General features: G+C 41.2%; 1 long non-coding RNA gene across 1 annotated transcript in view; it reads right to left on the reverse strand.

Moving 5' to 3' along the window:
• The window catches only part of LOC138917769 (uncharacterized), a 42,669-nt gene that overhangs the window by 13,072 nt on the left and 17,571 nt on the right, over positions 1 to 12,026 (reverse strand). Inside the window, exons 3-4 of the long non-coding RNA XR_011426217.1 lie at positions 7,642 to 7,772; positions 3,045 to 3,106 (exon numbers count right to left, since the gene is read on the reverse strand). This is a non-coding gene — a long non-coding RNA (uncharacterized lncRNA). The remainder of the gene's footprint in view (positions 1 to 3,044; positions 3,107 to 7,641; positions 7,773 to 12,026) is intronic.

A 12,026-nucleotide genomic window follows, 5' to 3' on the forward strand; every position in this document is an offset into this window, starting at 1 on the left:
TGAGGGCAATGCTGATGGTGAAGTGGAGTTCCAACCATTCTCAGAAGGTGCAAGAGAAATCTGCTTTCCGACTCCTGTTTTGACTGTCCGGGCTGAAACAGGTATTAAATCCTTAGGCTTATTCAGCACTAAGTTTTTCTGTCTTGATTTTATAAAGATGAGGCCAGTTCTTCATACTGCCCCTTCATCTTTTATCCATTCAGACTAATCACATTAGCACAAGGACAATTCCTCTGGTCATCTCAGTGCTGGTGTGGGCTCCTCTCTAAGCTCAGTTTAAACTCTGTTTTGATCAAGCACCCAGGAGCTCATGGAAGTCAAACAAGTGAGATCCACGCTTCACACACAAAGGAAGTCACTGTTGCTTGGTTTCTTCCTGACTCATCCTTGCTGCTGTCACATCTTCTCATGGGGTATTATTTCTAATTTCTTCCGGGCCCTCTTTGGAGCAGACTAGTAGACACCTCCTTTTCTCACATCTTACTCCCTAACCAGGCTGAAACACTGAGGATTTCCCCACAGCCCAGGCCTCCTCTTCTCTTTGTTCATGCCACTCCATTCACCAGGCCAATGGCGCGTGCTCCTGGGCAGCTGGGTTAGCCTCACCCCTGGCAGGGCCTCCTGCCCACCCTCCCCTCTGCTCTCACCAGGTTCAATGCTTCCCCAGGTATCCCCACCTTACCTGCAGCATAGCATTTTGTTCTTTCATTGAATCTTTCACTCATTCGTCCATTTAAGCACATATTTACTGGGCACCTAACTCTGCTGAGTTGTCTATAAAATAAAGGAAGCAAGCTCAGTCCTTCCTCTCACTACATCACAGTCACCATTCAGCCCGTAAATATTTCCTGAGCACTTCCTCTGTGTTAGGCACTGTCCTCACCTTGAGGGATATAGCAGTGAATAGAACATTCTGCCTTCATTGACTGGTGAAGAGACGTCAATCAAATAATCTCTCATAGAGACACATGCTCTGAAGAAAAATAAATTGTCTGTTTGAGATCTTATTACAAGCAAACTAGGAAGTCAAGAAAGTGTTCTCTCAGAAAATGACACTTGAGGGGCTGGCCCAGTGGTGCAGCGGTTAAGCTTGCACGCTCTGCTTCAGTGGCCCAGGCTGCACCGGTTTAGATCCCCGGTGTGGGCCAATGCACCGCTTGTCGAGCCATGCTGTGGGAGGCATGCCACATATAAAGTAAAGGAAGATGGGCACAGATGTTAGCTCAGGGCTAACCTTCCTCAAAAATAAATAAATTAAATAATTTCAAAAAATTAAAAAAAGAAAATGACACTCAAGCTGCTGTCTGAAGTTGAGGTAGAGTTAATTAGACAAAGCAGTTGGGCAAGAGCTTCCCAAAAAGTAGGAAGAGCACATTCAAAGACCCTGTGGTGAGAAGGATCCAGCACAGTTGCGTAACTGAAAGAGGCCAAGAGCCGCTGGGCAAAGAGGGGAGAAAGTGAAGAATGAGACCCCAAAGTGTGGGCAGGCAACAGAGTCAGCAGGGCCGTATTGGCTGTTAAGGAATTTGCTTTTCATCTTAAGAGCAGTAAAAAGACATTGAAGAGTTTTCTTGCTGTGATACAGAAAATGAATATGAGATACCATGATAACATGCTAGTAACTAGTTATAATAGAAATATAGGTAAGAAATGACAGGAGCTATATTAAGGTGTTGGCAATAGACAAGAACAATTCATGAACACATCTGTGTAAGATTTGTAGTTAAATTTGGAACATTTGTTTATGGTTAGATGTAGGAGAGTAACAAATAGGAATATTTCAAGGATCATTCCTGGATTCCTAGTTTATGAAACTGGGAGATAGTGTCTCTATAGTGAAGATGGGAAAAGCACAAGAGGACCAGGTTCAGAAGTGGTTATAAGTACAGTATTGGATGTACTGAGTTTGAGATGTCCTTGAGATATCCAAGTGTGAACAAGAAGTTGGATATATGGATCTGGAGCTAAAAGGAAGGATCTGGGCTGAGTATATAAATGTGGGAGTCGGTGGTGTGTGGATAGCATTGTAAGTTGTGAGCAGTGGTAAGTTTTACAGAGACAATTACAGTGAGCTATTTCTATCTTATCTCTCCCACTAGTCTCTCACCCACTTGAAATAAAGGAATCAAGTCTTATTCATCTTTGAATACTCAGTTTCTATTGCATTGCCCATCATATACTGAATAATAAATTACTAAAAGAATGAACATAAATAACAATATCAATAAAGCCAAGTATTGTATCAAGCACTTTACAAATGCCTTAATCTTCAAAACAAGCCCGTGTGTAAAATAATGCTCACTTTCCCGTTTTTTCCTGATGAACAAATAGGTTAAGAGAAGGTAGGCAACTTGCCCAAGAATAATATCTAGGAAATGGCCAAATTGGAACCCAAAATAAGGTCTGTCCAGTGGTGGACTCCATGCTACAACTCTACACACTATCTTTTCTGTCTTAAACGATGAGTTAGGAAACCAAAGAAAAAACTAGGGACATGTTTTCCAAGGACTGAACCACCCTTGTTAACACTCAGTAAAGAAAGTCAAAGTTGAATTCTTCTCATAATTGAATCAGACCACGAGGTGCTCATGTTGGCCGCAGTCTATTAAACAGATAGTTCATTTGCTCTCAATGGAGTAATCAGCAAGTGCTGATTTCATCCTCAAGAGCTTCAGGGAAAATCAACCAGTTTCATGGATATTAAAAAAAAAAACAACTAGTTTTATGGGTTTTTCCTTTAAAGTTCATCTGTCACTGAAGAACTTTAATGCAGCTTTGGCTTGGAGATAGTTGGAATGTAACAGAAATGGGGGTGGCGGCACTGATGGAAGAAGCCATCACCTTTTTTCCTCATCCTGATCATAATTTTGTTCCACGTAGATCGTCAATAAATTGCTGATTTGATTTCGTCTCTCTCTCATCACTTCTACTAATGCACACTTTTATTTAGTTATCTATAAGGTACATTCATTAACAAATGGAAAAGTCAGAGAGAACACAAGGAAAAGTCTTTGAATCAAGTTCTGGATTTCAACCCAACTCACTTCTCACCAACTGAGTGTCCTGGATGAATTTCTTTAAACTTCCTTCTTCCCTAATCCTTTATCTGCAATAAGAAAATAAATAAAATAAAACAAAAAACCTGAGCTTACAGAGGAATAGATAAAACATATGTAAATCAGTCAAGACAGCACTTGAAATATTATGGTAATGCAATAACTGATAGCTGTTTTTATTATGATGTTCAAGGATTAGGCTTCTTGGAAAATTGCTGTAGTGCAGTATATTATTTTTCTCCCCTAAAACCTTCAGAGTGAAGATATTTCAAGCAGATGTTATTATTGCTCCTCTAATAAGAATCTGGATAAAAGACAAATGTAAAAAATGATTGTTCCTTATAAGTAAAAACGGTAGATTGAACACACCCATATCTATTTTTGCCTCTTCTCTTTCCTTCTTTAAAACTACACTGAAAAGTTTTTCTTTTAAAGAGAAAGCCTTTTTATTTAATTTTTTTCCTTTTTATTTTTTGAGGAAGATTAGCCCTGAGCTAACATCTGAGCCCATCTTCCTCTACTTTACGTGTGGGACGCCTGTCACAGCATGGCTTGATAAGTGCTGCATAGGTCCACACCCAGGATCCGAACCAGCAAAGCCCAGGCTGCCAAAGCAGAGTACGGAAACTTAACTGCTACGCCACTGGGCCAACCTGAAAAGATTTTTTAAAAGACATAAATTCACAAAAATGGGGAGAATAGGAAAGGAAACAACTCCACATTTTGGTAACCAGAGAGCAAATTGATGAGGAATAACTGACTGAACAGATCCAAGAAAGCCAAACCCTCACAAGTCAGTGGAAAAAGACAACAACCAACTTCACGTCCACCAGGAATCCTCAGAAGGCACAATAACCCACAGCACCGTGCACTTCCCTCCCCACACCGCTGAGCAACTGCCCTTCGTCCCCATGGAGGACGGGGAATTTTACTCTCTGAAGATGGTAAAAGACAGAATCATCTACATGAAGAATATTCTGTGGAGATCAGCCTCCTGCACCTGCGGTCTTGAGGCTCCCAGCTCGCTCTCACGACCGTGATGCCATGACAGCTAGACTTCCCTCTCCGTGCACAAGATTCTAAGTCTTATAAAAAAAAATCTGGTCGGTCTAAGAAGAGAAACCTAGAAACACTGACATCGGGGGCTCTCCAAGAAATGCTTGGGCAGTTGACAAACTCTGGCCAAGCACCCAGTGTTTGCACCCAGGTTCTTAATACTCTTTTAAAATACATGCAGATAACCAAGGATTTTTGAAGAAATAGTCTAAGATGAAAGAGATGAAAACGCATAGAAAACACAATTTAGACAAAACAGAGATTTTGCAGAAAGAAAAATAAAAACAAACTACATTATATCTTCCAAAAAAGTAAGAGAAGCGTTCAGAGAACAAAAATAGAGTTCTTCAAAAATAAAAATATGATCTCAGAAATGAAAAACTTGATAGAAGAGTTGGAAGATAAAGGTGAACAGAAAAGTAGAAAAAAAGATTAATGAGTTGAACAATAGGCAAGAAGAGAAAATCGGAACATAAATCCAAGAGGTACAGCACTGTGAAAATAACAGTTCCAGAAAGCAAGAACAAAGAATATGGCGGGGAGATTTCCTCCTCATTAACAAAATTATTCAAAATTCAAAAGAATTTCTCAGAAGTGAAAGACATGAGCTTCCAAAGTGAAACGGCCCATCATTACCCAGTTCAGGCGGTGAAACCAGGTCCACCTGGCCGGAAACGTATGATTGGCCCATGATTCTCCCGTCCCTCCCCACCCGTGCCTTATTGGCTGTGGGCAGAGAATCATCCTTTCCCTCTGACTTTGGGCTTGGCTGTGTGACTTGATTGAACACTGGAATATAACTGAATTTAACATATTCCACATCCGGCCAGAGGTTTTGGGTGTGCTAGTGTCATTTGGATTGACCCCTTTCACTCCCACCTTTTTCCCTGCACAAGACCACTGCTTCAGCCAGCTCCTGTTCCTTCAACCTGGGTCTCAAAATGAGAAACACAGCACCTGACTTTGACCCATAAATATACACAGAGCCACAAGTGTTTGACCTACAGACCCAGGAGTGAGAAAAGCCACTGGTATTTGGATGCCATTTGTTATGCAATGTTGTTGCAACAGAAACGGTCTAAAATACCTACTAAGAAGCATCATCATGAAACTTCAGAACACTAGGAGCAAAGAGAAGATTCTAAAGGAGTTCATAGAGAAAAAGGGGTTTGTGTACAAAGAATAAAAAATCAGAATGAGTTCAGATTCCTCAAAAGGAATCCGAAACCTGAAAAAATAATGAATAATGCCTTCAAATTTCTGATGGGAAATTGCTTCCAACTTAGATTTTATACAATCAAATGCATTTTCAAACATGCTAAGTCTCAAAAAGTTTACCTCTCATACTTACTTCCTCAGGAAATTGCTGACGAAAGCAAAAGAAGAAAAAAGAAGACAGAAAAGAGGAAATCCAACATGAGACCAAAAATGGTTCTCTAGGATGACAGTGAAGGGGCATCCCAAGATAACAACTGTTGACATGTACGGAGGACAGCCTGGCCAGGTGCCAGCTGTGACACTCAGGACAGACTCACCAAGGTGTTGTCCCTACACCTTTTGTAGTCCCTACACCATTAAACCATGCCCTTAACCTGAGGACACAGCTAGAAAATATGCTTCAATATAAGATGCAGAATGCAGGAATCCTACTCAAGAGGGGGAAATTCCAAGGATGGCTGTGACAGGGAGTCCAGGACGAGAGCTGTTCAGCTGTCCCAGAAAGCAGCCAACCCTGAAAGGAAGAGAATGGAGGTCTCCGGAGAGTCTCCAAGAAGGAAATATGAACTGAAAAATCACTTGATGGGACTGACCTTGCAGGAAATGGGATAAAGAGGAAGATGTGGAAAGAATGATCAAAGAGGATGAAAATCTAAAGAAATGATAAAACTATTATTAACTTGAGGAAAAACATAAAGGAAATTTAATCATAATGCACTACAATACTCACCTATGAATAATAGCTAATGATAATACTAGGCTATTTGCATAGCCTAATAAGAAGAACACTGAACACTGATTTAACAAAAATTTTCAAAATTATGATTTGGGAGGATTGGAGAGAGAAAAGCAGGGAGTGATAGTATAAGAGAATTAAATTCTCATATGCCATAATAGGACTCAGAGAGATAATATCTAAAATTGACTAATCAGATAGTAGGCACATAAATGTTTTTTAAAGGTCCAGAAAAAGCTAAAAAATTTGGAAAAGGTTGCCTCTGAGGATGAGATGAGGTGAAAAGAAGAGCAGTGAAACAAGAAATAGTAATTTTAACAAAAAACTTTTAATAATAATCTGTAAAATGTTACTTAATCATGAAACTTTTCTTTAAAGTCTAAAAGATCCTAGTTCTATAATTCAAAGGCACATATGTCGTGGTACGAGGAATCCATATTAAGTCTAGAAATTGTATTTAGGTTGTGGATGCTGAGTTAGGTTTGTTTGTTTTGTTTTTTAATTCGTCAGCTATCTCACAGCTAAGTCAACAGTGACATTGGTACTGGAATTTATTCCTCATTCCCCACGGCACAGGTTGGGTCCTGTCATGTTGTTACAGCGAAGACTTGGCTGAAATGAATGGCTAATACAGGTCCCCAGCCTGAGAGCAGGCATATTCAGGGTTGGTTTTGGAACAGTTAACAAGGACACAAGGTCATATTTTTCACCTGTAGATTGAGCCCTGCAGTTTCATGGGGCCTCAGAAATTCCCACTAATCCAAAGCAGTTGCCTTGCTAACGTATCTTGGGTTCTTTATTAATTCTCTCATGCAACAAGCATTTACTTAGCACCTGCTACTTTTCAGGCGCTCTATTATACATTGGGAATTTCAAAAGGAGAAATGATTTGATTGCACAGAAAGGGGCATTTTTTAGGGAATAGTTCTCTATGAGAGTAGGAGGAAATATCTTCAAATTGACATCATACATTCAATTAACAAAATGCTTTTACATTTACTATTCCATCTGATTCTCACCAAAAGAGACAGTACAGTATATATTTGCTACCCGCCTTTGACAGACGACAGAACTAAATCTTGGGAAGATAAAGTAACTGTTAAGTTCACAGAACTCACATAGGATAGACCTGAGGCTCTGAATTCATCTTTTCTGAGGCCAAGTGCAGGAGTCTTTAAATGACACCACACTGCCTTTGAAAATGACTCACCCACTCTCCTCACTCTGCTTGGCCGCACAATTGACGTGGAAATGTGAGTCCAGCTGTTGAGTGACTACAACACCAGCTTCCATGATTCCCATTAGCTATGCCTATTGGTACTGTCAATGACCTCCCAAGATTAACCATGAGTGGTGGGACTGGCTCTTAAATGCTGTTATGGTCTACTGTGATCAGCTCCCTAGCCATCTTTCCCTAAGTTAGGGTTATGATGACAGTACTGAGTTTCACTGGAAGCTACCCCATTCTTCCCCAAGGAACTTAGCATGACTGAAAGGGCAAATCTATGACCCAAACTGATCAATTGATGGTGTGATTAGATGTGTGCCACTCTATGGATGGTTGGGGGTACTCACTTCAATATTTCCTTAAAGTTTTAAATTTAGATCCATTGAATTGGGCAGCTCTCCATGCCAGGCCTGTAAGACTTGCTGAATTCAAAGATGAACACATCTTAGTCCTTATCTTGGCTCTCAGAGTTCATGATCTAGAACAAAGTACACACAGGTGACTTCAACACAATCTAACGGCTGCTATGATGCAAGGGATTTCGTGCATACATAAAGATTGACAGCATGGAGACCACAGAGTAAACAGCATGGAATGTTCATTTTACCGAGTTATTCCTGTTTGTTTGAAATCTGCCACTGGAGACTTTCACATTCATTTTTAGTGTCCACCATTCTAAGCACATACACTTTCCCTTCATAGCACTTATTATAAATTCCATTTAAATATTCATTTGAGTTTATTTATTTACTGTCTTTCTTTTACACTAAATAGAAAGCTACAGAAGAGCAAGAAGTGTGCCCGTTTTATTATCCACTGTGCTTAACTCAAAGGCTTGCTCAGTGCCTGGCACATAAATTCGATGTGCAATAAATATTTGTTGAATGAATGAATGAATGGTTAAAAGTGACTCTGTGTGTTTATTCTTTCTTGTGAAAAAGTACCTTGTCAAGCCTCAGGACTCTGAATCTAATTATTAGGATTACGAATACGATATGGTGATTCATATGGCTACAAACTTTGCAAGCCTCCAAACTTCAATTTCAATTAATCAAAAGTCTAATTCCTTCTCTGAATGGGGAGCTCACTGTATACATAGTTAGCTATGTGCCCATTGACCTTATACCTCTGTGCTGCTGAAATCCTTCTGGACTGATGTCAAATCACAAAATTTAGTGAAAAAGGTAAAATGGCAACTCCGAGAAGGTTACTTTTCTTACTGCCCCTGTAAATAGTCTGCTTTTATCATTTATTTAATTCTCATCAGTGTTTCAGCAGAATGTGTTGCTTCCCCAAATCCAAGGGAAGCTTTTATCTAATGAGCCCAAAGTCCCCTTGCCTGTCCACTCAACAGTCTGCAGAAATCACTAGGAAGATTACATTGAACTGACCTCTGCTAACTACCAATTTTCACAAAATAACAAAGGAGTGAAACAACGCCTCCGGAAGCTCTTGCGAACCTGATCAGATGCCACCTGCATATCTCAGAGTGAAATCTAGGTTGCTGAGAGGTACACAATCCCTCTTTGAGGGAAGTGTGGTGGGAATTCCTCTGGGCCCTGTTCCTGGAAGGGCTCCCCATCAGCGATGCTGCTGCACCGAGACTGAACTGACAGGAAAAGAGTGATGGCCACTGGTGATGAGATGGACTGCCCACAGCTGCTCCGAAGCTCCTGCCCCAGAGAAATTCTGATCCTTCCCCACATGGACTGTTGATCCATCTGTCTGGGGCCTTGGCCTGGTCCTAGGAGGGCTGCAACAGGAATGGGTTGAAGCTACGGCTCCCTCCACATACAGGGAAAAACCAGAAGGGAAAGATGCTTTCTTTCTAAAGAAAGGTGTTTTTGAGGGGACGGGGTGCCTAATTCAGACTCTGAGACATCACCTATTTAATGTAAGCATCTGGACTTTCAGTTCACCTAAATTCAACAAATACCTGAGATGCCAACTATGAAGAAGCAAACTCCTGGAAGGAGGGGACACAGACCCCAATAATAGCAGCTCTGGCTCCCAGGAGCACCAGTACAGCAGCAGATATCAGACAACAGATAACCACAAAACCCAGAGAGCTCTGCTAAACAGAAAAATGTGCTACGCTGATGACACAGAGGGACAAATGGCAGACCAGGGTCTGAACCAGGGAGGGGTGGTCAGAGAAAGCAGCACCAAGAAAGCTCTAGTCATTTCGTATTCATACCAAAACAGTTGCTAAGCACCTTTCTGTGCCCAGACTGAGTTAGTGCAGAGAATGAGAAAGGAAAAAAGGGACAGCAGTTGCTGCTCCTAGTGGGGGCATTAGTAGTCAAATGCTGAGTAGAAAGGGAAGGACAAATTTCTAAGCACTGAAAGAGAAGGTGGTAGCAAAAGGGTGCAGGTGCTGGCTCCTAGAAAAGTCATAAGGAATGTAATGAGACTGTCTCCTGCTCTCCCAGACACACCAAATTCCCAGGGCTCTCACCCCAAAGATAAGTTTCCGTTTCTACACAACCGAAAGGAAAGGACACAACCAGCCAAAAGTGTGAAAGAGTCTCTGGCCATTCCTGACTTTGTAGGCCTGCCCACAGAGAGAAGCTGTCCAGGGGCTGCTCGGCCCCTGTTCTCTGCCGCCTGGCCCTGTGCAACCTCCAGCGTCAGCTCCTGCAGCACCGGAATGCTGAGCACCAGGAGCTCACGCGCCCCATCCCATCTGATCTTCACTCTACGCTCTTGGAAGCTGTTTGCAAACCCATCTTTCCAAGGAGGAAATTGAGACTCAGGGTCACTCAGTAAAAGTTCCAATGTCACACACATGCTTAGTGGCAGAATTGGAATCCAAATCCAGGATTACGTGATTCCAAATCTCAAGTTTCCCTAATTCGTTTCCTTCCCACGAAGACCATGCAGCTTACACCGACTAGCACATCAGTTTTTGAAATTGTATTGGTCCTAAGAATTGTTAAAAAGCATTCTCTCTCCTTTTCAGTCACTGGATTTTGGTTCTTTTATATTATTAATTTTCAAACTCTGGAATAAACAACGATGAAAATAAGGATTAAAAAATATTCCCTCTCAGTTGCTCTGCTGGACAATAGTATAATTATTTATAAATCCAAATCTATTATTATAATTATAATTATTTATAAATCCAAGTTAGACGTCATTTTGAACACGGTGAAATTGAGTACTTGAAGTCAATGAAAGTTGAGAACTTCAGATTAATGAAACAGACCACAGGGTAAAAGAGAGCATTTCATAGGAAATCAGGCTTCCCTGCAGTTGCGCATGGACAGTCTGAAGCGCAGGTAGACCCTGGCGGCTGTGAGAATGCTTGGCTTGTATAGCTCGCTTTGCGCAGAGACTTTCTTTTCTTTACAATTGGCTCTTATGCAGGCAAAAGAGCTACAACTAACTGGCAATTCCTAGTCAAACAAAAAAGAAAACATTTCAGTCTTCTGCAGAAATACCAGCATAATTAACGCTAATTTAAAAAAAATTGGCATGAGGGTGGAAAATCTACAACTCCCTTTTTGATGCAATGGTATATAACATATTCCATGAGATTAAGCATTCCAGTTTAGGGCAATGAAATAGCATTTGACAAATTATCACTCTCTGTGGACAAAATAATACCTTAGCATATGGAAAACGGGAACTCATCCCAGAGGTGAAAAAACAACTTCACGTTTAGCTCGCTTGGCAGACAGTGCTTCCGGGGGACCAGCCAAGGGTTTCAGGGTGAGGTCGCAAACTCACCTGCAAATATATTATATTGGGCTCACACAGTTATTGTCGTCGTGGTTTTGTATTTGAGTTAGCTGCCAACTCTTGAAATTAGGCTCCTCTTGAAACATCAAAAAGTCTGGCAACACTGCTCTGACATCTCCCCGTGGTAGTAATTGACTGCTCTTTAGAAGGAACCTGCTCTCTCTGGTTGTCCTCAATCTCTGCTCTTCTCTGTTGCCTTACACTTGGTCTGTTTCTTCATTTGTCCCACCTATGTGGCCCTGGGAAATGTCACTGTTGGTTACCCCTGGTGTAGGGTCTAGTGGCTGAGTATGAGGCTGCCCCGTGAGGGTGTTCTGAGGCAGTAGCAGTCAGCAGTACTTCATACTACTAAAGTAGTATGAATCCCCCTGAGAAGATGGGTCCCTAAGCAGGTGCTGCAGGTCCCAAAGTACTGCGTGTAGGAAACAGCAATTATGAGATAAACCGGATGGGCAAAGGATGCTGATGAACAGGTAGGAGGCAAAAGCTCATGAAGTTTAGATGACACAAATATCCCTGAGCACCTACCACGTGACCAGCACTGTACTAGGTGTGTCCTGAGAAGGAATTATCTACGTTCTGCTTGAACACCTCCTGCAACAAGCAACCCTCATTACCTATTAAAGCTCCCTTTTCCATTTATAGACATTTAATATTGTAAAAGAAGAAAAATGTACACTGTTCCTAAGTATGTACATAAGATAATGCTGAGTCTAAACATATTACCTAATTTGAATATTCACAGTCATTATATAAGATAAATGCTTTTTTTCTTCCACTTATACAGAAAAACTAGGGAGGTTTGGAGAGGTTAAGTGACGTGGCCAAGAGCACAGCAAGTAAGTGTGAGAATGAGCACTCCTGAATTGTCTCGCTCCAAAGCCTGTATGGTATTGGTGTGAAACACACGGCCCTGTAATTACCTCAGAGATTAACTAGGTAACTGGTGTGTTAATTCCTAGCAGACCAATTCACATTAGCATGACAA

Source organism: Equus caballus, chromosome 15 (genome assembly GCF_041296265.1).
Source record: "Equus caballus isolate H_3958 breed thoroughbred chromosome 15, TB-T2T, whole genome shotgun sequence".
Taxonomy (NCBI): Eukaryota; Metazoa; Chordata; class Mammalia; order Perissodactyla; family Equidae; genus Equus; species Equus caballus.